The sequence below is a fragment of the Lissotriton vulgaris genome, chromosome 1_1, assembly GCF_964263255.1.
Source record: "Lissotriton vulgaris chromosome 1_1, aLisVul1.2, whole genome shotgun sequence".
Taxonomy (NCBI): domain Eukaryota; kingdom Metazoa; phylum Chordata; class Amphibia; order Caudata; family Salamandridae; genus Lissotriton; species Lissotriton vulgaris.
In genome coordinates this window covers 1929633171-1929660907 of record NC_141685.1, presented here as the reverse complement: position 1 = coordinate 1929660907, position 27737 = coordinate 1929633171, and positions in this window count along the sequence as shown.

Sequence of the window (27737 nt, the reverse complement as noted above, 5' to 3'; positions counted from 1 at the left end):
AAAAATGTTGGTCGGTTCTTGACTTCCCCCTGTACAATCAGCCCCTCGTCATCATCAGATGCAATATGAATGGATACATTTGGATTTGTTGTACTTTTGGCTCCCTGGATCTTCCTTAGGTGCGCCTCCCAAATGAGAGTGTGGTGTTTTTGGAGATGACCTCTCTGGCCTCCGGTACCATAGTTGGTACCAAGCTTAACCCGACTAACTACAGTTCTACAAATTTGAAAAAACGACCATGTTTTTCGCCTTTTGACTAACACTAAAGAAGTCCCAAACTGGGGACTAGAAATGTCTGCTGGTGGTGGAGGTGCTACTTTCAGTTTCAATGCCAGATGAAGTGGAGGATGGGCGTGGCTGAATTTGTTTCTGTTGTTCACTTACAGCACCACTACTTGAGGTAATGGAGGTCGAGTTGGATGGAAGTCCCTGCCAGCCCTTCTGACTAAAAAAGACGGAAGCTGTAGATCGTGTTGGTGTTGTAGTTAACTGCGTTGGTGGTGGTAACAGTGCCACGCCGCCCACATCCCGCTCAGCAGCCATTCGGGATGTTGTGAAAATGTCTGTCTGCTGCATGCCCGCTGGGGCTGGAGTGATGACTGTGATAACTGGGTCGTCGTCACTGTCAGACTGTTCATCAGCAGCAGAAGACACCACTTCTTGTTCGTCGTCATCATCACCCATAAGTGGAAGCCTTGCGGGAACCTTCCTTTTAGGCTTAGCATCCTTTGTCGGCTCATGGCGTGCCTCACTCTCAGACTGCATTTGTGGGTTCCAATCAGGATCAAGGTCATCAGAATGAAGGGGGCTTGAAGAAGAACTTGTAGTAGTAGTAGCCCTCCTTGACCTTTTTCTTGCTGGGGATCTGGAAGACAATGGATCATCATCAGGAGGAGTGGCTTCCTCGGATAATACCTCAGCTTGAATATCAATTTCTTCATGTGCCCCTCCTTCTGGAGGAACAAGCGTTGTAGGCAGTTGTGCCGCACCATGAACCTCTAGTTGCACCTCTCCATGCACCTCTCCATGCGCCTCTCCTTGTGCCTCTACTTGCGCCTCTCCCTGCACCTCTACATGCGCCTCTTCTTGCGCCTCTACTTGCGCCTCTCCTTGCCCCTGTACTTGCGCTTGTACTGGTTGTCGTTGCACCTGTGGTTGTTGAACACTCGTCAGCAGAGTTACACCCGGCGTTGATTGGTTGGTACTTTCTTGTGATGAGCCAACATCACTGGTCGATGGTGATTGAACAACCAAAGTGGCTGCCTCAGCAGCACTCATGGTCTTGGACCTAACTTGGCGTGGTGGCACTGAGCCTAATGAAGCGGAGGTGCTGCTTCCAGCTTGGTCCCCGGCGGACACCAATGCTGCTGCAGGCGTAGTTTTTTTTCCCCAAAAAAGGTGTTGGTGGGCACACCAGTCTCCTTGGTAGGTGGTGTCACTTGCTTCTTCTGGTCCTTCCTACTGGCAGTGGCACTGGCACCTTTTTTCGCTGAGGCGCTATGGCCACCTTTCTTTGGGCCCATCTTCTTCAGATGTCAGAACAGCAGGTCGCAGTTGCACGAGTTGCAGAGTTGTCTTTTCTGTGGCCACACGTGACCTCACGTGACGTTGTGCTGCACACGCCGCTGCAGGACTTCTTCCTGGAACTGGTAGTGTTCTCTTGTGCACCTAAAAGCAATGGAAGCAAGAGGAACATCAGTTAAACACCCCAAAAAGTCGAAAAACACACACAAATCACCACAATACAATGCCATCCATGCCCTCAATGATGTTTAAATTCAAGACACCCCACAGAAAGACTAGGTCCATGCACCACTGAGTACCCCTGGGCATAATGGTTGAAAGCAAGGCAAACTGGGTGCAGGCCTGAGCACACTGCCTGGCTTCAAAATGGCCCCTTGACCCCCACCACATGGCCAGGCCCTGCCTGTACCAGGCCTCAAATTGGCCCCCACCCACATTGCCAGGCCCCAACAACACCCCAAAAAGTAAAAAAACCCACATAAATCACCACAATTCAATACCATCCATGCCCTCAATAGTGTTTAAATTCAAGACACCCCACAGAAAGACTAGGTCCATGCACCACTCACTACACCTGGGCCTACTGGTTAGTGAGGCTTTACAGGCACCCCAAAATTAAAAAAAAAAAAATCAACATATAACAGTGAGCTAAAATTCCATGACATAAATGAGAATTAAGTTTTTAAAAAAATCACAGAAACAGTTGTATCATGCACCCATGACTAACCCTGGTCCTACTGGATACTGTGGCTACCCACAATATATATGTTTTTTAAAGTTGTGAAAAAAGTTTTAAAACTGTAGTTGCCTCAACTGCAATGTCCCAAACAAACAACACCAACTTACTGGTAAAATCTCAAGTCCAAAAGTGATCCAAACTCCAAAGTCCAAAAAGTCCTCAAATACAAATATCCAACAGCAGCCACAAAAAGTAATCCTTCCAGCTCCAGATCCAAATCAAAAGTGACCAGGACATGGACAAAGCACTGGGAGGAGCCTGCTGGGGCACTCCCCCCCCCAAAATGGACTCCTTGCACCAAAAAGTGCAGCCAAATGTCAATCTGAGGAGTTATTCTGATCAAAATCATCATTTTCAGAAGGTTTATGCTTCCTGGGGTGTATTTCTTGTGCAGAGTTGCAAATTTTGCAATTTTGGGAAAACAAGCTGTTCAAATCTCCCGTGCTGTATCTACGTGTTCGGCATTGTTTACTCCTGCAATGCGTGATCACGGGCCCTTATGACGTACTCGCGTTGTCAAACTCTCGCTGTGCAAGATGGCGAGCCGCAATGATGTAATTGCGTTTGAAAAACTCTTGCGCGATCACGCAGCAAGATCGAAAATGGTGCGGCACACGCAAACCGGGAGAAAAACAACTCCACAGACTCAGAATCACGGTAAGTCAACACCGAGCGCGCGATATTGTATTTTCCAAGCGCGACCAAGCAAAATAATTTGCAGCTTGCGAATTGCGTATTTTTGGGCAAATTCGCGCGATTCGCGGACCGCAAAATTTCCAAAAATCCGCAAATTTGCAAACAAAACGGATTTTACAACCAAGCTTACTTGCGACGTAGGCAGAATGACCCGCTGCTGTGCTGCATCGACTCTAAAGGCCGAGTTCATCATCGCGGAGCCGATCCTTGACGTGGGTGATCGCGAATCCATTGACATTGCGCCATCATAAGGAACAGTGGTTTCGGCTCCATCTTTATGTCACCTTCCCGATACAAGTAAGGAACCATTGTCTTGCCTCCCCTGCGAGACAGTAAGAAACAGAGGCTGCTCCTCCCCTGGGGTCATAAGAAACCGATGCAATGCAGCGCCTACGAAGCCCTACCTCCCTGATGCCTTGAACTATCTTTGTTTTCATCCATTCCAAGGTACTGTTCTTTGTGGGTCCGCTTGACTCTAGGCCCGACGCAGCGCACCTCACGGTCGGCACTGTGCTTTGGGATTTCTACCAACCATAACGTTGTTATAACTCCAAGTGGAGTTATTTGTTGCTACAAGATGGATTTAAGTGAATAACCAATTTTTAAGGATAATTTGAGAACTGTGTTGTGGATTTTTGTCATATTGGTCTTGTTTAAGAATAGATAAATATTATTTATTTTTCTAAACTGGTGTGGTGTTCATTTGTAGTGTGTTCAGTGTATTACTGTATTACTGTATTTTTGTCACAAATGCTTTACACGCTGCCTCTGAGATAAGCCTTTCTGCTCGTGCCAAGCTACCAAGGGGGTGAGCAGGGTTTATTCAGGAGTGTATCCCCCTTTCCCTGACTAGAAGCAAGGGTCCCTATTTGGACAAAGGTGTATACCATTGCCAAATAGAGACCCCCATTTCTAACACCTGGTGTATTGCTTTTGGAATTATACCTTATTGTTATTTTCATTTGAAGCAGGAGACTATATACAGGACCTCCCAATTCTCCTTGTCCTTACACTTTAAAGAGCAAAAATTAAATGCACTGAATTAGCCATGAAACATCTTTGAAAGAAAGAGAGGCGCATCCAGCAGTCAAATGACATGGTGTTGAAGGCGTGAACACAACAAACAATGCCACAGTGAGGTTAAGGGCTCTTTCCGAGTACGCCATGGCGGTCTGACCACCGCCACATTGCGGGCCCTCCCGCAGTTTTTCGAGTATGGTGGTCAGACCACTGCAATCGCTGGGAAGCCAGGGTCCCACAGTGGTCATGCAGCAGTCAGATATAGGAACATATCTGGCAGTGAAGCAGCGGCACCACAGAGCATATTCTGAGTTGCCTCTCCATCGCCCTTTTCATGACAGTCAGCCTGCCATGAAAAGGGTGGTCGAGGGGCATCTAAGGCAGCTCTAGCAAGGCCCCCTGCCGCTTTTGGGTCTGTGGGATGCTTGTGGGGGCACATGGTGTGCTCCGCTGGAATTGCACCCCCTTTCTGCACAGAGTGGCATGCACAACATGGTGCATGCCACACCATGCAGGAATGTGCAGTTGGAGCTCCGACAGTAGCAGTCTACATGTTGGGCTCTCCTATGAGCCTAACATATCATCACCATTAGACTGCTACAGCACTGCCCTCCAGGGCACAATTTAACTTCTATTCAGGAGAGCAGGCACACCACAGCTTTGACAGTCCTTCAGTGATGGACCCCAAAAGTCAAAATGATGCCCAAAGGGCAACTATGATGGTCCTCCATTTGTGCTGCCACCCTGCCGCTCCCCTAGGTTGCCTCTCCACCATCCTTTTCATGGAAAGACCCCTGCCCTAAAAAGGCCAGTGGTTAGGCAACTCGGAAAATAATCAGCAGTGCTGCTGCAGCACTGCCAGCATATTCCTGCCTCTGATCGCTGCAAGGCCACCACGGGATCCTGGATCCCCAGCAGTGGCAGCAGTCCTGTGGACGTTCGACTACCACACTCAGAATACCACAGGCAGGCCCGCAGTGTGGCAGTGCTCAGACTGCCACAGCGAATACAATGGCCGTACTCGTCATAGGGCCCTAAGTCTTCAAGTCAGCCTCTGGGGTCTTACAATCAGGACTGGATACCTTTGAGTTGTTAAATTGCTATGCTTTTGAATTGCAACTTTTCCCTGTACTGCATTACTATCACCTTAATATAGTCTGGGGATGGGCATTTCTCTATAGAATGTTTAAAGACCTTACATATTTCCATAAATTCCTTTTAGACCAAACATGTTGTTTTCATAACATCTGTCATTTCAGAGTACAGAAAAATACCAAACATTTGAATTCTCTTTTTAAGGACAGATTAATTGAATGCCGCAGTGCTTCCTAGCAGCATGCTAACATTATACACATCTAATTAAAAATACTGTTCTGTTAATGTATTTCTTAAAGTAATGGGAAGACTTTATCCTGGAGGTCATTAGTGACCATTCTAAAATATAACTGGGATGCATACAATGGAAGTGGCATACCTCTTATTACATGAAGTTTGCAAGCAGACTTGTTTTCTGCTGAATGTAAAATTGTACGCTTTGCACAAACTATATTACTTCGGGAGTTAGAAGGAACAGTCTTATTAAAATGCAGTTAATGTGCCCCAAAGCGAGGCTCACGCATTTCGTGTCGGTTAGTAAAATTTTCTTTGAGACCTGATGAATGTCTATACTGTTTTGTATGGTGTTTGAACCCCTTTTGTATAAAATTAATAAGACAAAATAGTTACTAGACAATACTGCCACAGAATGTGACTTAGGGCCAGATGTACGACCAAGAAAATAGCGCCTCACAAATTGTGAGTTTTTTGCGACTCGCAATTTGTGAGGCGCTATTTCCTATATACAACTGTGAATTTCACACTGTTTGCGGTTCCCAATGGGGTTGCAAATAGAGAGGCTCTTGAATATTAATGAGCATCTCACAATTTGAGACCCCATTGGGAATGGCAGGCCCTCCCAGATAGGGTGGCCTGCTGGGCTCAGCAGACCACCATCTCTGGGACTGCTTTTGATTAAAGCAGTATTTTTTAAATGCATCCGTTTTCCAATAAACGGGATACAAAAAACAATGGGAAACATTTTCGTTTCATTTTTTAAGGGCCACTAGTGGACCCTGGGACATCTGTCTGCCCTTAAACATTTTTTTTCCTGCATTTGCAAAGGGGAAGGGGTGCATTAACACCCTCTTGAAGAGGGTGGTAATTTGTGAGTGTTTTGCGCCTGCAATTGTGGATGCAAAATCAATCAATCAATCAATTGCGTGTTTGTTAAGCGCTACTACTCACCCGTGAGGGTCTGAAGGCATTGGGGGAGGGGGGTTTCGCAGCTTCCAGTCCATCAGAGCTTTGTTTTGAGGTTTCTTGTGAAGATGGGGAGAGATGTTCTCTGTCTGAGGTGGAGAGGGAGGGAGTTCCAGGCTCTGGCTGCGAGGAAGGAGAAGAAGCAGCTGCCTGATCTGGTCTTTCTGGTGCGGGGGACCACAGCGTAAGAGAGCTGGGCTGATCGTCAGGTCCTTTGGGCTGCGTGGAATTTGAGTCGGCTGTTCAGGTATGCTGGTCCGGTGTTATGGAGGGCCTTGTGAGTGTGGGTGAGCATCTTGAAGGTGACTCTAGCTTCGATGGGGAGCCAGTGGAGTGTGCGCAGATGCTGGGAGATGTGGCAGTGTCTTGGTAGGTTGAGGACCAGTCTTGCTGCGGCGTTCTGGATGTTCTGTAGCTTGCATGTGAGGTTTTGTTTATTTTGGTGTAGAGTGCATTGCCGTAGTCGAGTATGCGGATGACCAGGGCGTGAGTGACATTCTAGGAGACATGAGTGTGTGTGGAAGCAGAAGGACGAGATGGTGTTGATCTGGGGCTCTATTTTGAGTTTGGGTCCAGGATTATTCCCAGGTTGCGTGCGTGGTCCATGGGTGGACTTCCGAGGGCGGGGGGCCACCAGGTGTTGTTCCAGGCGTCGGGGTGTGGGCCCATGATGAGTACTTCTGCTTTGTTGGTGTTTAGTTGAAGGCAGCTATTTTTCATCCATTTGGCGACAGTTTCCATGCCTTCTTGAAAATTGTGTCTGGCGGTGTTGGGTTCCTTGGATAGGGAGAGGATGAGTTGGGTGTCATCTGCATATGACACAATGTTGAGCCCGTGGGTTCTGAAGATGGTGGCGAGCAGAGCCATGTAGATGTCGAAGAGCATTCGTACATGGGGTTGCGCTCACTATTAGGAAGGGCACACCCCTTCCTAATATTGAGTCGCAAAACAGTATATTGCGAGCCGCAGAAATTAGCAAATCGCAAAATAGGCTTTGTACAAGGCCAATGCTTTTTTGCATTCGCAAATAGGTTCGCAAACCCGTTTGCGCATGGAAAAACCGTCGTACATCTGGCCCATCATGCTGCAAAATTTGCTTTCTGGCTGTATACATGAGTCAACCCTTCCACATAAGTCAGTCCTCTAGTGACACAAAATGTCAGTGCTCCTGGAAATAACCCTCTATTCCTATATGAATATTCATGAATATTGGGGATTTTCATCCCTTGTTACCAGATTTCTATTTAAAAGTCGACACACTCTTTTTTTTGGCAATGTTCACTTTTCCCCTTCAGGTTTTACTGGGTTTCAAACAAATCTTCATTTTTCTTTGCTTTCTCTGGTGCTCTTTTTTTTACAACCAGTACCGAGCAATTTGATCTGTTTTAATGGCTGACGTTAGAATTGTTACATCAAAAATAATTATTGGGGCTATTAACTGGCATGAAACTGCCTAAGGAGAAGTGTGGCTCAATGGTTAGAGCGGCAGACCCAGATGCAGAGGCCTAGACGGGGACCAGGGTTCAATTCCCAGCCTTGGTGGGTCTTGGACTCAAAAATTCCACGAACCTGATAATTCTCGCCTCGGTGCCTATTCCAATCATGGAGTCCCACTTTGCAACTCTGGACAATAGCTTGCTTAATCTCCACAACGGCTCCCACAATGCTAAGGATACCTGGCCTCCATCTTGGGGGTGCCCAGGAGTGGATGCCTCACAGGGAAAGCCAGGATGGGTTCCACAGCAGTATTCATAAAAGCGCCTTGAGACCCCTGCGGGTGAGTAGTGCGCTATACAAGTATCAATTTACAATAGAAGAAGGAACTTCTTCTTTAGCTCCAAGAGTCGATTTTTTTTACGAAGAAAAATCTCACCGCCCTTAGATTTCATGTTTCTTAATAGGGTTCCTTCTCACACTGCAAGGGAATAGTGTGGTGTGGGCTACAACTCCCTGAAACAGAAGGAGCTCTTTCAGATGGATAAACCTGGGAGGATGCCATTTGGTAGCTGAGGGATTTTGTCCTAAAAGGAATTAGTTTAGTCAAATTAGTTAAAACAAATGGGCTAACCAAGAACTAATTACAATACAATTTCTGTGAGTGGATTCTTATTGAAAATTTTCTGTAGAATACGATGGTGAAAAGTCTACCACTCTATCATGACGCGTTAATCCAACACAGCAGATTTTTCAAAATGGCTGCCCATTATTTGAGATATAGAGTATAACTGTTTGTATGCACATGTGTGGTATCATTTTACATGTTTTTAGGGGCGGAAAAGTAACATCAAAAATTGTTTCTGATGACTATAACATCAAATTGGGATTAAAACAATAAACAATGATAAATATATGTTAATATGCCAAACATAGTTTTGACATAATTTTTTATTTAATTTTTTTTTACATCATTTGAAAGGGATAAACACATTTCAACTATTAATATAGCACTTCTCAATAAGACACTGACAAATGAAAATTGTTAAAAAGATAAATTCAAACAGCACTCCTTAGTATAGGAATAGTATGATTTCAATCATCGTCCATGTCCACTTCCATGGAATTGCAACAGCTTATTCCTTGACAATCCGTGCACGTATCTGTGCACACTATTCCCTGACTTTTGCATATACATTGCAGAGTCGCACATTGACTCTTGATACAGCCATATTTCACAAATTTTAATAAATGATCTGGTGCAGGTGCTTGACTCATTCTAATGGGAGCCAATCTTCCATCTTTCACTTAAAATCCCCACTGTAATGGATCCATTTGAATATCCATCCACTGCTACACCTGATGATATACTCTAAGCGAATGAAATTTGCAGGCATCCTCTGTAGGAGGCAAGACTTCCGGTTTCACATGTATTGTTGATTTTGTTGCCTTTGAAGTGAAAGTTTGAAGTCTCATATCATGTAGTGTGCTGTCTCCTATTATTCCTCCATACAACAATATAATAGCATTAAGACCAGCATTTTCAATTTCATCTGTTGATTTTTGTGAAGATTGGAATACAGCAGCACTTTCTTTGAAGCTGCCTGATTTTCTTAGCAACTTTATGGAGTCACATTTTCCTAATCCAATGTTTTGGAGATGGTATCAAATCCTAATTAAGCATGGGCGGAAAATCCGTTACGCTCGCGGATTTTGCGGATTTTTGGGAAATTCGCAATCCGCGAGATTTGCGAATTTCCCGCAAAATCCGCAAATTCGCACGCAGCGGATTTTTTTTGCGGCTCGCGTCGTTGTTGATACAATTTTTGCGGCGCGCGGCGTTTATCATCGTTTGCCGAGTTGTTTTTCTCGATATTTTGCGAGTGCTGCGCCATTTTGGATCTTGCTGTGTGATCCCGCGGGAATTTGGCGAGCGTGATTACGTCATCGCGGCTTGCCAACTTGCACAGCGAGAGTTTGTCAACGCGAGTACGGCGAGATCACGTCTCGCGGTACTTCGCAATTGCGAGATTTGAGATGCGGCGAGCAGCAACAATCTCGCACAAGCGAAAATATAAAATTTGCAATTCTGCACAAGAAATCCACCAGCAAGCAGCATAAACCTTCTTGAAATGATGATTTTTATCTGAATAACTCCTTAGGTTGACATTTGCCTGCACTTTTTTAGCGAGGAGTCCATTTTGGGGAGGGGGGGAGGGGGTGGGAGGAAGGAAGTGCCCCACAGTCTTCAACTTCCTGTTCCTGTCCAGCAGGCTCCTCCCGGTGCTTTGTCCATCTCCTGGTCACTTTTCATTTGGATCTGGAGCTGGAAGGATTACTTTTTGTGGATGCTGCTGGATATTTGGATTTGAGGCCTTTTTGACTTTCTTTGGATCACTGTTGGATTAGAAATTTTACAAGTAAGTTTGTTTGGGGCATTACAGTTGCTGCAACTAAAGTTTTGGAATTTTCGATTTTTGGGCTGTTTTGGGGCCTTTTGCCCAGGGGTACTCAGTGGTGGGTGGACTGAGTCTTTCTGTGGGTTGTCTTGAACTTAAACATCATGGAGGGCATGGATGGATTGGGATTCAGTGATTTTCGTTTTTTGGGGCTGTACTTGTGGCCTTTTCACCAGGGGTATTTGAGTCTAGCATGGGCCTAGTCTTTCTGTGGGCTGTCTTGAACTTAAACATCATGGAGGGCATGGATGGAATGGGATTGTGCTGATTTTTCAGTGATTTTCGTTTTTTGGGGCTGTACATGTGGCCTTTTCACCAGAGGTATTTGAGTCTAGCATGGGCCTAGTCTTTCTGTGGGCTGTCTTGAACTTAAACATCATGGAGGGCATGGATGGAATGGGATTGTGCTGATTTTGCAGTGTTTTTCGATTTTTGGGGGTGTTCATGGGGAGGGACAGGCCATGTGGCTGGTGGCCATTTTGAGTGCTGCTACAGGCACTGGCCATGTGCTGGGAGGCAAGTGGCCATTTTGAATGCAGGCTTTGTTGTTAGGCCTGCAACCATTTTGCCTACTTTTCAACCTTTATGCCCAGGGGTAGTGAGTCTTGCATGGGCCTAGTCTTTCTGTGGGTTGTCTTGAATTTAAACATCATGGAGGGCATGGATGGATTGGGATTGTGCTGATTTTGCAGTGTTTTTCGTTTTTTGGGGCTGTACTTGTGGCCTTTTCACCAGGGGTATTTGAGTCTAGCATGGGCCTAGTCTTTCTGTGGGCTGTCTTGAACTTAAACATCATGGAGGGCATGGATGGAATGGGATTGTGCTGATTTTGCAGTGTTTTTCGATTTTTGGGGGTGTTCATGGGGAGGGACAGGCCATGTGGCTGGTGGCCATTTTGAGTGCTGCTAGAGGCACTGGCCATGTGCTGGGAGGCAAGTGGCCATTTTGAATGCAGGCTTTGTAGTTAGGCCTGCAACCATTTTGCCTACTTTTCGACCTTTATGCCCAGGGGTAGTGAGTCTTGCATGGGCCTAGTCTTTCTGTGGGTTGTCTTGAATTTAAACATCATGGAGGGCATGGATGGATTGGGATTGTGCTGATTTTTCAGTGATTTTCGTTTTTTGGGGCTGTACTTGTGGCCTTTTCACCAGGGGTATTTGAGTCTAGCATGGGCCTAGTCTTTCTGTGGGCTGTCTTGAACTTAAACATCATGGAGGGCATGGATGGAATGGGATTGTGCTGATTTTTCAGTGATTTTCGTTTTTTGGGGCTGTACTTGTGGCCTTTTCACCAGGGGTATTTGAGTCTAGCATGGGCCTAGTCTTTCTGTGGGCTGTCTTGAACTTAAACATCATGGAGGGCATGGATGGAATGGGATTGTGCTGATTTTGCAGTGTTTTTCGATTTTTGGGGGTGTTCATGGGGAGGGACAGGCCATGTGGCTGGTGGCCATTTTGAGTGCTGCTACAGGCACTGGCCATGTGCTGGGAGGCAAGTGGCCATTTTGAATGCAGGCTTTGTTGTTAGGCCTGCAACCATTTTGCCTACTTTTCAACCTTTATGCCCAGGGGTAGTGAGTCTTGCATGGGCCTAGTCTTTCTGTGGGTTGTCTTGAATTTAAACATCATGGAGGGCATGGATGGATTGGGATTGTGCTGATTTTTCAGTGATTTTCGTTTTTTGGGGCTGTACTTGTGGCCTTTTCACCAGGAGTATTTGAGTCTAGCATGGGCCTAGTCTTTCTGTGGGCTGTCTTGAACTTAAACATCATGGAGGGCATGGATGGAATGGGATTGTGCAGATTTTTCTGTGATTTTCGTTTTTTGGGGCTGTACTTGTGGCCTTTTCACCAGGGGTATTTGAGTCTAGCATGGGCCTAGTCTTTCTGTGGGCTGTCTTGAACTTAAACATCATGGAGGGCATGGATGGAATGGGATTGTGCTGATTTTGCAGTGTTTTTCGATTTTTGGGGGTGTTCATGGGGAGGGACAGGCCATGTGGCTGGTGGCCATTTTGAGTGCTGCTACAGGCACTGGCCATGTGCTGGGAGGCAAGTGGCCATTTTGAATGCAGGCTTTGTTGTTAGGCCTGCAACCATTTTGCCTACTTTTCAACCTTTATGCCCAGGGGTAGTGAGTCTTGCATGTGCCTAGTCTTTCTGTGGGTTGTCTTGAAATTAAACATCATGGAGGGCATGGATGGATTGGGATTGTGCCGATTTTTCAGTGATTTTTGTTTTTTGGGGCTGTACTTGTGGCCTTTTCACCAGGGGTATTTGAGTCTAGCATGGGCCTAGTCTTTCTGTGGGCTGTCTTGAACTTAAACATCATGGAGGGCATGGATGGAATGAGATTGTGCTGATTTTGCAGTGTTTTTTGATTTTTGGGGGTGTTCATGGGGAGGGACAGGCCATGTGGCTGGTGGCCATTTTGAGTGCTGCTACAGGCACTGGCCATGTACTGGGAGGCAAGTGGCCATTTTGAATGCAGGCTTTGTTGTGAGGCCTGCAACCATTTTGCCTACTTTTCAACCTTTATGCCCAGGGGTAGTGAGTCTTGCATGGGCCTAATCTTTCTGTGGGTTCTCTTGAATTTAAACATCATGGAGGGCATGGATGGATTGGGATTGTGCTGATTTTTCAGTGATTTTTGTTTTTTGGGGCTGTACTTGTGGCCTTTTCACCAGGGGTATTTGAGTCTAGCATGGGCCTAGTCTTTCTGTGGGCTGTCTTGAACTTAAACATCATGGAGGGCATGGATGGAATGGGATTGTGCTGATTTTGCAGTGATTTTCGTTTTTTGGGGCTGTACTTCTGGCCTTTTCACCAGGGGTATTTGAGTCTAGCATGGGCCTAGTCTTTCTGTGGGCTGTCTTGAACTTAAACATCATGGAGGGCATGGATGGAATGGGATTGTGCTGATTTTGCAGTGTTTTTCGATTTTTGGGGGTGTTCATGGGGAGGGACAGGCCATGTGGCTGGTGGCCATTTTGAGTGTTGCTACAGGCACTGGCCATGTTCTGGGAGGCAAGTGGCCATTTTGAATGCAGGCTTTGTTGTTAGGCCTGCAACCATTTTGCCTACTTTTCAACCTTTATGCCCAGGGGTAGTGAGTCTTGCATGGGCCTAGTCTTTCTGTGGGTTGTCTTGAATGTAAACATCATGGAGGGCATGGATGGATTGGGATTGTGCTGATTTTTCAGTGATTTTCGTTTTTTGGGGCTGTACTTGTGGCCTTTTCACCAGGGGTATTTGAGTCTAGCATGGGCCTAGTCTTTCTGTGGGCTGTCTTGAACTTAAACATCATGGAGGGCATGGATGGAATGGGATTGTGCTGATTTTTCAGTGATTTTCGTTTTTTGGGGCTGTACTTGTGGCCTTTTCACCAGGGGTATTTGAGTCTAGCATGGGCCTAGTCTTTCTGTGGGCTGTCTTGAACTTAAACATCATGGAGGGCATGGATGGAATGGGATTGTGCTGATTTTGCAGTGTTTTTCGATTTTTTTTGGGGTGTATAACTTTACTGAACTGATGTTCCTCTGTCTTCCATTGTTTTTAGGTGCACAAGACTCAAGAGAACCACCAGTGCCAGGAAGAAGTTCTGCAGCGGTGTGTGTGTGCAGCATAACGTCACGTCTGGCCTCAGACAACTCTACAATTCGTGCAACTGCGGCCTGCTGTCTGACCTGCTCTGAAGAAGATGGCCCCAAAAAAAGGTGTCCGTAGCTCCTCTAGCAAGAAAGTTGCTAGTAAGGAGCAGAAGAAGCAAGTTACCAAGGAGGCTGGTGTGCCAACCGCCACGTTTTTTGGGAGCAAAAAAAAAAGTACGCCTGCAGCAGCAGGATCTGCTGGGGACCAAGCTGGGAGCAGCACCCCGCTCCATTGGGTTCAGTGCCTCCACCACCACGCCAACTTAAGTCAAAGCCCTTGAGTGCTTCAGAGGCAGTCAGTGTACTTCTCCAATCACCATCGACCAGTGATGTTGGCTCATCGCAAGAAAGTAGCAGCAATGTCCCTGAATCAACACAGGTTGTTGTAACTCATCTGACAAGTGTTGAACAACCACAGCCGCAACAACAACACCATGTGCAAGTACAAGCCCAAGTACATGTGGAAGGAGAGGCAGCGCAAGGAGATGCGCAAGCAGAGGTGCATGGAGGGTCACAAGTGCCCACAATAGTTGTTCCTCCCGAAGTAGGGGCACATCAGGAAATCGACAATCAAGCCAAGGTATCATTGGAAGCCACTCCTCCTGATGATCATTCATTGTCTTCCACATCCCTAGCAAGGAAAAGATCAAGGTTGGTGTCTACATCTTCTTCAAGCCCACCTCCTTCTGATGAAATGGATCCCAATTGGGAACCAGCACCACTGCCATCTGAGAGTGAGGCACACCATGATCTGACAAAGGTACCTAAGCGTAAAAGGAAGGTCGTTGACAAACTCATACCTATGGAGTGTGATGAGGCTCAACAAGAAGTGACGCATACTGCTGCTGATGAAGCGCTTCACGACGACGATCCAGTCATCATAAAGGTCACTGCAGGCCCAGCGGGCATGCAGCAAAGAGACATTTTGACCCTATCCCGAGAAGCTGCTGAGCGTGATGATGATGTCGACGAGGAGGCAATGGAAATGGAAACACAACAATCATTACATTTGGAGTTAACTAGTACACCAACACCTACCGCTTCCATATTTCTTCCTCGCAAGAAGGGACCCACCTCGACCTCAATTCGTGGTGGTGAAAGTGCAAAACGTACTGAAGTTCGGCAATCCACATACTCCACTTCATCTGGCATTAGCAGCAGGACCACCACCACCAGTATCGCCGCCTCCTCCGGCCCCCAAAGACATTTCAAGTCTCCAGTTTGGGACTTCTTTAGTGTTTGCCCAAGAATGGAAAACGTAGCCATTTGTAGCATTTGTAAGCTTCGAGTTAGTCGTGGTAAGTTTGGTAGCAACTATGGTACCGGAGGCCAGAGAGGTCATCTTAAGAGAGCGCACCCTGTCCAATGGTTTCCGCACCTAGAGGCGTTCAAGCAAGCCGGAATTGCACGTAATGAAAACGTTGATTTTTCATCTGATGATGACGAGGAGGGAGAAGACGATTCAAACACTTCACTTACACCCAGTACCCCTGTCAGCAGCACACCCCATGTGAGGCACACTAAGAGTGTGGGAGAGAGTGAGACATCAATGCGGAAAAGTTCATCAGCGAGCGTAACTGGGTCGAAGATATCATCATCATCCCGTAAATCCTTGGTCCAGGGCAACATTAAAAAGATGTTGTTTACAGAAGCGCAATATGAACGCAACCACCCACTGACGCGTCTGTATAACACTAATCTGGCTAAAATGCTAGCTCTGGACCTTCTCCCTTTTTCTTTTGTAGAAGGGGTTGGTTTTCTAGAATTAGTGGCAGAGCTCTGCCCAAAATGGAAGGTTCCTAGCCGGTTCTATTTTGCCCGAGTTGCGGTTCCAGCACTACATGAAGATGTTCTGAAGGTGATTGGGGCAGCTTTGCAGAAGAGTGCTGTTCACACTATACATCTGATAACAGACATGTGGACCAGTGGCGCAGGCGCTGATTACATTTGCATCACTGCACACTGGGTCTCTTTTTCAGGGGCTAAAGCAAAGCTAAACGCAGGTGTTGATGCGGACATTGTTTTTAAAGCTGCTCGGAAACATGCAACACTAGCCATGTTTGGTTTGGAGAAACGTCACACAGCAGAAAACATTTTGGATGTCTTTAACACAAAGGTCCTTAACTGGCTGTCCCCACTAAAACGCCAGGTTGGTTATGTTTCCACGGACAATGGCGCCAATATAGTTAAGGCCATGAGGAAGGGTGACTATTTCAGAGTGCCGTGTTTGGCGCACTGTATAAACCTGGTTGTCCAAAAATTCTTGGGTGATAAAGGCAGTGCAGCGTACAGAGTATTGGACACCTGCCGAAAAATGTGCAAGCATTTCAGCCATTCTTTTAAGGGCCGGAAGCAGCTGAGGAGCCTGCTATATCAACGTCAAATGCCAGTGAAAGCACTCATCCAGGAGGTGGTAACACGTTGGAACTCAACCTTCTACATGCTTGAGCGTCTGTATGAGCAGTATACGGTACTCGATCAATATTTCTTGACAGAGGGTACAGAGGACCTGAGGATGGGTGCGGCGCAATGGAACATAGTTCAAAGCCTGACACGCATGCTTCGTCCTTTTGAGTTCTTCACGTGTGCAGTCAGCAAGGAGGACTGTAATTTGGGAAAAGCTATCCCATTGTTGTACATGCTGGAGGACCAACTGAAGGAGGTGTGTTCTGTGTTTGAAAAAGATGTAAAAAACCAAGACTCTTTTCTTCTGGCTGAGAAATTATTAGAGCTCCTACAAGGTGATGAACGTCTTAAAACGATCCACTCAGAAGAGCATTACATTTGTGCTACTATTCTGGATCCACGCTACAAAAAGGCGCTGGCAGGCCAAGCATTCTTTCCTTTTGATGATGAACATGTTCCAAAGTACAAACATTGGCTAGCCTTGTCAGCCAAGAGGTTTGAAAGAGAACGGCTGAAAATTGAAGGAAATGGAAGTACATCAGCAGGCCATCCCCAGTCAAAACAATCCACTTCTGCACCTGTGGCTGTGGCACAAGTGACCTCTCAGCCGTTAAAGACACCGGCGAACGGATCATCTGCACCAGACACAACAGAAACATTGGAGGCTGAAGAGGATTGGCTAGCTCTGCGTGGGTTTGGTTCTCAAAAGGTCAGAGGCACAGCAAGAGCTAAGCAAAGTGGAGGAACCTTGGATGAGGACCTTGAGTCGATGGTGAAGGACTATCTGAATGACTCAACAGAGGTCTATGTTAATTCTGACCCATTGGCGTATTGGCATGGGAAAAAAGAATTGTGGCCACAGCTCACCAACCTGGCTTTAAACTACTTGTCTTGCCCACTCGCAAGCGTGTCTTCTGAACGTGTTTTCAGTGCTGCTGGTGGCATTGTAACTCCCAAACGGAGCCGCCTCTCGCCCAAAAATGTGGAGAGGTTAACAATGATCAAGTTGAATCAGCACCTCATACCACCAGATTTCAGAGTACGAGAAATCGCGCCGGGTGAAGACGAGGTGGCCAGCAACATAGATGAGGGAATTTCTACTCTGTCAGGTGACACTGAGCTCACCCTGCCTGAATTCGCAGAGTATGATGACGAAGCCTTATTCTCATTCCTGGACCGTGATACTGAGCCCTGAAAATGAGACAACGAATCAATAACTTTCTTTTTCGTCCTTATTCACTTTTATTCCTGTGTGTCTGTCTTTCTTTGTTGTGCACAGTTAATATATTTCAAACTTTAATCAGATAATCACAAAAACAAGCCCATCAGCAGAACTGTCTTCACTGGTTTGCTAATTGATTTGAAGTTGCCGCAGTCTGCATTCCTCAGGTTCACAAGTTCAGAAGAACATGCTCCTCTATCCTCCTCCTTCAGACTCCTATTTCCATCAAACCAGAGGGCTGGTTTACGCCCAATGAAGAAAGACTCAGCACTTGTGGAGGTGTTGTTCTACCTCTTTGCAGGTGAGTTGACGGCTCTGGGACCATTGTTGGGAATCTCTAATACCGGATAAAAGTGTTTTGGACCAAATCCGAGGCGCAAATTTTTTAGTGTTTTTGCTGACTTGCTTGCCTTTGAGGTGCTCTTAGGGGGGCTTCCTGGTGTTTGTGGGTGAGTTTCGGGGTCTGGGAGCACTGCTGGGACACTCTAATCTTGATTGCATTTGCTTTTCAGGAAATCCGTGGTGGCAACCCCGACTTATGGCCTAGCTACGCAGCGCGTTTGGACCGAAGGCAGAGAAATATTGCAAGTATGAGATTTTGCTTTTGGCCTGTTTGGGGGTGTTATGCTTCTTGGCGGGTGGGTTGGCGGGTCTTGGGGCGTTCCTGGGAAGGTCTAATACCGGCTAGAAGTGGTTGGGACGAAATCAAGGCCAAATTTTTTTTTGCTATGTCTGACATTTTGCTCAATGTAGCGTTTTCGTGGGCCTGTTTGGGGGGCTTCCTGGTGTTTGTGGGTGAGTTTCGGGGTCTGGGAGCACTGCTGGGACACTCTAATCTTGATTGCATTTGCTTTTCAGGAAATCCGTGGTGGCAACCCAGACTTATGGCCTAGCTACGCAGCGCGTTTGGACCGAAGGCCGAGAAATATTGCAAGTATGAAATTTTGCTTTTGGCCTGTTTGGGGGCGTTATGCTTCTTGGCGGGTGGGTTGGCGGGTCTTGGGGCATTCCTGGGAAGGTCTAATACCGGCTAGAAGTGGTTGGGACAAAATCCAGGCCGAATTTTTTTTGGCTATTTCTGATATTTTGCTCAATGTAGCGTTTTCGGGGGCCTGTTTGGGGGGCTCCTGGTGTTTGTGGGTGAGTTTCGGGGTCTGGGAGCACTGCTGGGACACTCTAATCTTGATTGCATTTGCTTTTCAGGAAATCTGTGGTGGCAACCCCGACTTATGGCCTAGCTACGCAGCGCGTTTGGACCGAAGGCCGAGAAATATTGCAAGTATGAGATTTTGCTTTTGGCCTGTTTGGGGGTGTTATGCTTCTTGGCGGGTGGGTTGGCGGGTCTTGGGGCATTCCTGGGAAGGTCTAATACCGGGTAGAAGTGGTTGGGACAAAATCCAGGCCGATTTTTTTTTGGCTATTTCTGACATTTTGCTCAATGTAGCGTTTTCGGGGGCCTGTTTGGGGGGCTTCCTGGTGTTTGTGGGTGGGTTTCGGGGTCTGGGCGCACTGCTGGCTATATATACTTTACTTTGCAAGAGGTTTGAAGCAAATCCATGGTGGCAGAGGGGAGTTAGGGCCTAGCTGCAGAGCGCGCGCGGAGTGATTTGGGAAATTTGGGAAAAACTGACAAAGTCCCCATTTTTGTACTTTGCTCTTTGGCTGTTTGGGGGTCTTCTACTCGTTTACTCCTGGGTTGACGGCTCTGGGGCCATTGCTGGGAAGCTCTAAAACCGGATAAAAGTGGTTTGGACCAAATCCCAGGCGGAAAAATGTTTGTGTTTTTGATGACTTGCTTGCCTTTGAGGTGCTTTTAGGGGGGGTTCCGTCTGTTTGTGGGTGAGTTTCGGGGTCTGGGAGCACTGCTGGGACACTCTAATCTTGATTGCATTTGCTTTTCAGGAAATCCGAGGTGGCAACCCCGACTTATGGCCAAGCTACGCAGCGCGTTTGGACCGAAGGCCGAGAAATATTGCAAGTATGAGATTTTGCTTTTGGCCTGTTTGGGGGTGTTATGCTTTTTGGCGGGTGGGTTGGCGGGTCTTGGGGCATTCCTGGGAAGGTCTAATACCGGGTAGAAGTGGTTGGGACAAAATCCTCGCGGAAAAGCCTTTTGGCACTTTTTGTAACTTAGGGTTCGTTAGGGTTAGCCCTAGCAGCAGGATTGCATGTGTTTCGGGGTGTTCTATATTTTTGCAACTGAGTTCTGGGGTCTTAGATAACCCTGGGCGAAGAACTACGCTCCGTTTGCGGAGTTTGCGGAGTTTCGGCAACTCCGCGCTCCGCGGAGAACGCGAAGTTGTCGAATACTCCGCAAACTGCTGCGTAGCGTAGTTCTCGCGCGCTCAATAGCATTTTCGCGTGCGCGAGGATGCTTGTCGGAAAGATCGAGTTGCCGAACACGCAGAAACTGCAATCTGGCACAGAATAACTCGCGAACACGTTAGTAGTGACCGGAAATAACGGGACGCGAGCGGGCGGGACAAACCTCATGGGTAACTTTGCGCGCTACACATCCCGAGCATGCAGGCAATCAATCAATCAATCAATCAGGATATTTGTATAGCGCGCTACTCACCCAGAGGGCCTTAAGGCGCTTGTGGGAGGGGAGTCCGCTACTGCTCGAACAGCCATGTCTTGAGTTGCTTCCTGAAGCAGAGGTGGTCTTGGGTCAGGCGGAGGTGGATGGGGAGGGAGTTCCAAGTCTTGGCTGCCAGGTAGGAGAAGGATCTTCCTCCCATGGTGGATCTTCGGATGCGTGGCACGGCGGCGAGGGCGTGGCTGGTCGATTGTAGCTGGCGGGTGGGAGTGTAGAAGGTCAGGCGGTTGTTGAGGTACCTGGGGCCCAGGTCGTGGAGGGCCTTGTGTGCGTGGGTGAGGAGTTGGAATGTGATTCTCTTGCTGACGGGGAGCCAGTGAAGGTCTCTCAGGTGTCCGGAGATGTGGCTGTGTCGGGAGATGTCCAAGATGAGTCGTGCGGAGGCGTTCTGGATGTGTTAGAGTCTTTTCTGGAGTTTGGCTGTGGTTCCGGTATAGAGGGTGTTTCCGTAGTCCAGTCGGCTGGTGACGAGTGCCTGTGTGACCGTCTTCCTGGTTTCGGTGGCGAGCCATCGGAAGATCTTTCGGAGCATGCGTAGGATGTTGAAGCATGATGATGAGACGGCGTTGACTTGTCTGGTCATCGAGAGGGAGGAGTCCAGGATGAAGCCCAGGTTGCGGGCATGGTCCGTTGGTTTGGGTGCGCTGTCCAGGGCAGGGGGCCACCAGGAGTCGTCCCAGGCGGAGGGTGATGATCCAAGGATGATGACTTCCGTCTTGTCTGAGTTCAGTTTCAGGCGGCTGTTCCTCATCCACTCGACTACGTCTTTCATCCCTTCGTGTAGGTTGGTTCTGGCGGTTCCTGGGTCGTTGGTGAGGGAGAGGATCAGCTGGGTGTCGTCGGCGTAGGAGATGATGTTGAGGTTGTGTTGGCGTACGATGGCTGCGAGGGGGCTCATGTAGACGTTGAAGAGGGTGGGGCTGAGTGATGATCCTTGTGGTACGCCGCATATGACTTCGGTGGCCTTGGATCTGTACGGGGGAGGCGGACTCTCTGGGTTCTTCCGGTGAGGAACGAGATGATCCACTCCAGTGCCTTCTCTTGGATTCCGATGTTGCTGAGGCGCTGCACTAGGGTGCGGTGGCAGACCGTATCGAATGCTGCGGAGAGGTCCAGGAGGATGAGGGCCGCTGTTTCCCAGTTGTCGAGCAGGGCTCGGATGTCGTCAGTGGCTGCGATGAGGGCGGTCTCGGTGCTGTGGTTGGCGCGGAAGCCGGACTGCGAGTGGTCGAGGCTGGTTGGGCGAGCGCAATTGGTGATCCACTGTGTGAGGTTGTTGGCTGCTTGGTTGGGGTCCGTTGAGCTGGCGGGAGGGTTCTGGCTCAGTGAAGTGGTGAGCTGGTCGGTGGTGATCTTGTTCCAGTTCCTGCGGGGAACCTGTTGCGGGTGGTGGTGAGTCGTGGTCTTTCTGAAGCTGAAGTGGACGCAGCTGTGGTCTGTCCAGTGGAGTCCGGTGGAGTGGCTGAAGGAGATGTACTTGCTGGAGGAGAAGACTGGGTCAAGCGTGTGTCCGGCGTAGTGGGTGGGGGTGTTCACCAGTTGCATGAGTCCGAGGTTGGCGAGGTTGTCCAGCAGGGTGGTGGTGGTGTTGTCGTTGTTGTTCTCCAGGTGGAAGTTGAGGTCCCCTAGGAGGATGTAGTCAGCGGAGGCGAGGGCGTGCGGGCTGATGAAGTCTGCGATGTCTTCGCTGAATTGTGTGCGAGGTCCTGGGGGTCTGTAGATGAGGGTGCCTCTGAGTGTGGTCTTGGGGTCGGTGTGTATCTGGAAGTGAAGATGTTTAGCGGCTGTGAGGGTGTCGTCTGAGTTGGTCGTGATGCGGATGGTGTTCTTGTGGACGATGGCGATTCCTCCTCCTGTCTCGTTGACGCGGTCTCTCCGGGTGATCTTGTATCCATCCGGGATGGCGACGGCGATGTTGGGCGCTGAGGAGGCGTTCATCCATGTTTCCGTGAGGAAGGCGACGTCTGGAGATGTGGTGTCGAGCAGGTTCCAGAGTTCCACGGCGCTCCCGAAGACGAAAAATGGCTCGCGAACGGGTCAAGCAAGCTACTACGCATGCTCGCTGAGCTATGCGTAGTTCGCGGAGTGCAAGTGCATCTTCGCGTAGCTCCGCGGAGTGCGGCTACGCGAACTACGCCCAGGCTTAGTCTTAGAGCACTCGTGACAATGTTTAATTTTGGTTGCAAGTCATTTGAAGAAAATCCATGGTGGGAAAGGGGGGATTTGGCATAGTTAAAGAAAGCCTTTGCCACTATTCTTAACTTAGGGTTCGTTAGGGTTAGCAGTATTTCTATTGCATGTGTTTGGGTGGGGGGGGTTTCGAGTCTTGGAGCGATGCTGGCTATGGATACTTTTGCTTGGTTGCTTGCAAGTGGTTTGAATGCAATCCACGGTGGGTAAGGGGTAATTAGTAAGGGGGTACTTCGGCCTACTTTTACTTTCAAAGTAAGTTTTGTCACCAGTTTTCTGCTAGGCCTCGTTTTTTGAGATTTGATTGGGGGTCTTCTACATTTTTGCGACTGGCTTTAGTAAGGGTCTGGGTGGGAGCACTGCTGGGAAGATCTAATTTTGTTCTAAAACACAGTTTACAGTACACCTAGCTTGAGGGGAAAGATCTGCTACATTAATTTGCCCCTACTTATTTATCCTTCAAAAGGTGACTCAGACAGAGTACGCACTTTCAAAAATATTGTACTGTCTACTAGGAAAATCAAAGTGTGACTTTTTGCACTCCACAGCCTACATACCTTATATTTATTTATCAGTGGTGTTGTAATATTATATCACTTCCTGTTTTTCGTTGAATAATTACAGGCCGGGTTTCAGTCTCTGCAATGGGGAAAAAAGGATGAAGTCAGGCTTCACATTAGCGAGCCACAATTCAGCATCAGGCAGGCAGTGGACAGGGTGTCTTCTGGGGACCAACATCAATGGACGAAGCGTCGGCTGCAATGGAGGAGTGCCGCTAATAAGAGGATTTTTTTTCTGCAGGCAACTTACTTACCACTTCCAACAGGACAACTACAACAACATAGATACAGTATCCCTTGCCTTTTTCTCTGACTGTGACTGCATTTCTTGGATCTCTCTCTGCTTCTAAATTGATCCCTTAACACATCACTTAGTCCACTCCACTATCACATCTGCACCACACATAGTCATTTGTAAGTGCTCCTACGTAATTCGCAAGTCTCAGCACGCCCCAGCCCGTAGAGGACTGGGATGGCCCCAATGATGAAGCATGTCACCAAGGGGCAACCCTGGTGAGTGAGGGGACACCTAGAAAAAAAGCAATTTCTCCTTTTCTATCTACTATACCTTCCAGACCAACCCCATTGAGTGTTGTTGTGAATGGATTTATAGTGACCAGCAAGACTCTCAGGTATCTGGCTACAGAGACCTTATGTTGAATATAGTTATCAATAATTCCACACACGCCATGTACTGTCGCATTCTTTCTTCCACAGTTGTCGAAAGTACTACTTACTTTTCACTGACATGCATGCAGTAGTGCATGCACTTTCAAAGATTGATGGATAGGTTTGTACCCAAAGAATTGTTTATGTTCAATTGTTTGTCTATGCTGTGCTTTTTTTACAGGGTGTCTTCTGGTGACCAACATCGATGGACGAAGCGTCGGCTGCAATGGAGGAGTGCCGCTAATAAGAGGATTTTTTTTCTGCAGGCAGCTTACTTACCACTTTCAACAGTACAACTACAACAACATACAGATACAGTATCCCTTGCCTTTTTCTCTGACTGTGACTGCATTTCTTGGATCTCTCTCTGCTTCTAAATTGATCCCTTAACACATCACTTAGTCCACTCCACTATCACATCTGCACCACACATAGTCATTTGTAAGTGCTCCTACGTAATTCGCAAGTCGCAGCATGCCCCAGCCCGTAGAGGACTGGGACGGCCCCAATGATGAAGCATGTCACCAAGGGGCAACCCTGGTGAGTGAGGGGACACCTAAAAAAAAAGCAATTTCTCCTTTTCTATCTACTATACCTTCCAGACCAACCCCATTGAGTGTTGTGAATGGATTTATAGTGACCAGCAAGGCTCTCAGGTATCTGGCTACAGAGACCTTATGTTGAATATAGTTATCAATATTTCCACCCACGCCCTGTACTGTCGCATTCTTTCTTCCACAGTTGTCGAAAGTACTACTTACTTTTCACTGACATGCATGCAGTAGTGCATGCACTTTCAAAGATTGATGGATAGGTTTGTACCCAAAGATTTGTTTATGTTCACAATTGTTTGTCCATGCTGTGCTATTTTTTCTTGTCTCCCAAAACCTTTCCCAAAAACCCCTGTACCCATCCATTTTTCAAACCCTAACCCTCTTCCCCCGGGCTGTGTGGTTTTGATTGATGTGTGACTAAATTACAGCAATAAATCCACACACTTGCTGGGGAGGATAAGGTGATAGCAACAGGCTGGTGAAGAAATCCGAGGATATATTCTTACTCTGCTTGACAAAGACCCATGGCTAATGTCAAAGAACTTCAACCGAATTAGTAGTTATACTTTACCATTTGTTAGGCTACAATGTGGCACTGTTCTAGTGTACTTCTGTCACCTGCTATATTCTCTATTGTACCGTTGAATTGCTCAGGAGGACAAACCAGATTTAATTTTCTTTTTTTTCATAGGCATGCAACTGCCACTGTGTCACACCACTAGTACCACCGCTATGAGGAAATTTTTTCCGACCAAGATTGCCAACCTTATTCGCTGTTTCCCGTGGAGCCAGGCCTGGGTCTAGCCCTACTTTCAAACACAAATTACAGGTAAGATAAGCGTTTGGTGGTTTGGGGGTATAATGGAGTATTAGTAGGAGAGACGAGAGACTGACGGTAGTACTACTAAAGTCCTAGGACTCTTGGATTCACTTCACTTACTCTGTGAGAGGCACTTAGTGTTGAAAACATTTGGGCATTTACACTTAAAGGAAGAAAATGGAACTAAACTTTCAGGAAAACAAAGTCACTGTTAAACCCCCACCCACCAGGCAAGCAGTAAGAAACGGGTATGCTCAGATAAAGTTTGAAAAAGTATATTTATATCCCTAACAAAATAATCTCCCGCAAGACCCTCCCTAACCCCAACGATTGTCCTTCAAAAGTCCCCAAAAACCCAACTCCCAATTCCCACCCCCCAAAAGTCTCTAAAAAAGGGGCAAGGGACACTATGGGTGGATGCTGTCTACTTTTTGGGCCAGGGCATCATGCTCCTGGCGGAGCAAGGTGTGCTCTACGCGGAGCCCCTCCAACACGTTTGAAAAGTGGTGGAGCTCCTGCTGGAGGCGGGACACCATCAGGGTACTGCGGCGCAGGCGTGCCTTCACTGCCTTGCAGGTGCAACGGCTGTGAGAGGAAGCTGTTGTCCTTGCTACTCGGCGGTGGCGTTTGGCTTTGGCAGCCCGGCTCAGTCTGGGTGGACCACTGTGCTGGGTGGCAGCCCGTGGGGGCACGGAGGCCGATGCAGACGATGTTGTTGTTGTGGTCGACTGCACACTTTCTTCGTCCTCCAGGGCCACCAGCCGCCGATATTCGGCCACAGTGGCATCGATCCTCCGTTGCCGGGCCGCTCTAGCCAGCTCCTTCCTCCTTGTTCGTTTGGAAGGAGAATCTATATGAAGAAAGAAAGACATAGTCTGTAACCAATGCTCTTTAAGATTAACTCAATCATTCAGCAGAAATTTGTGTTGCAGTACAACTAGCAACTTGCAAGCGCATTACATAACTATTGAGGCCAGTATCTATCTAACCTCACACTTCTTCATCCTTGCTCTAACATTAGTGGGAGTTTAAGGAACAAATTCTACGAGCACTATGGACTTCCATTGGAGTCGACTATGAAAGTACACCAGTCTTATTCTTCTTCTTGTCTCTTGTTTAGGAAAATTGGTACGTTATCTTCTGCAAGCCGGCATAATGCCAGCGCAGTAAACTTGCACCCGAGAAAAAGAGACGCACGCCATGATGAGTGACCTAGACTTGCGTTGCGTTACTGTACCCGTCCAGTGGTAGGTGGCAGGTGGCAGGTGGTGAAGCTCTTACTTTTCTATTACGGGTGGCACTGAGAATACTCTGTTACAACTCAAGGGCTACTGCTTAATTAATTTAACTTTCACCCTACAGTGGAAATGAGTTCTAGAAATGGAAAATTGAAGAAGATAAATAATCTGATTATCTATCACTTCACATGGGATGTTTTTGCTTATATATGGGATGACTTTAGGTGCTTTGCTTTTTATTGAGTGACCAGTGATACATCCACACATTAATGACTGAGTACTACTAAACTTATTAAGAGAGGTAGGGAGTGGCCACCGTAACAACCGGATCTATGCTGTGCTTGCAATACAAACTACTGCTACTATTGATGGTAGTATTTGGACAAAATTAAAACTTCTTTTCCTTGTCTTTCCTACACTGGAACGGACGTGCGGGTGCAGTGTTACATGCTCTTCAAAGTTACACTTAGTTCATCCACTGACCATCTACTCTCTCTAGATCATGGGTACTCACAAACTTTCTCTCAGGGGCTAAATTTACAGTGTAGTTTGTGGCCGAGGGCTGCACTGGTGGGGGCGGAGTCAGAGGGGGCGGGGCTAAAGCAAAACGAAAACTTGTGACCATGAGGTTGCACACAGGTCCCTGCAGCAGATGCCTTCATCCACTGAGCCACCAGACCCAGCATTTACATACATCTCTCTCACTCATGCTCTCCCTCCTGCCCTCCCTCTCCATCTCTCTCTCCCTCCTGCCCTCCCTCTCCCTCCCCCTCTGTCATCTCACTGTGTGTGTGTCTGTCTGTGTCAGCCTTCAGCCCGGGCTGAGACAGCTTCCTCAACGCGCACACACAGACAGCCACACCAAAGTACTTAACAGGTCTTTAAAAGACCATTAACATATTATTGAGGCTTTGTTTGTTGTAGCGCCCCTGCATCTCCACCCTGACAATCACTGCTTGCCCGGCCCCACAGAGCAGAGGCTTTGTTCTATTTCACCTCTTTGTGGCCCTGCATCTCCACTCTGCTCTGTGGGGGCCGGGGGAGCAGTGATTGTCTGCAAGGTCTGCACACCGCCAAGGAAGGCTTGCCGGGCCGCCACCGGCCCGCGGGCCGTACTATGAGTACCCCTGCTCTAGATACACATATGCTATCTAAGAGTCAGATAGTAGCATGATCCAGGTATATGGACACATACAGTTTCTGTGTCACCCACCCAGGCTGTTGTCCTTCCACCAATCATTGCTTCATCATTCACCCAGCCATGCATCTCATATTCTTTCCTTTCCAGCCACGTCTTCAATCTCAATAAGTAAGGAATATATAAGAGCTTACCTCTGCCCGCCACCACCACCGTCTGAACTCTCACAGCCGGCACTGGAACCGCCGCATCCTCCCCTGAGGAATTGCCCTCCGCCTCCGTGTCGAGCACCACCACCTCCGCGTTGGCCCCGCCACCAGATGTTCCACCTACAAAGTACATTTAAGAATGTTAGAATAAACCACTCACTAGTATTTGGTCTAGGAATGAAGACATGTGAAAACAATGTAATGCAGCACTTTTTGGCACAACTGAAGAAGGCTGGCTTTTTAACACGCACCATTTTTTTCCACACAGACAGAAGATGGACTTCTAACAACAAGATCAAGTTGAAACAAGGTGA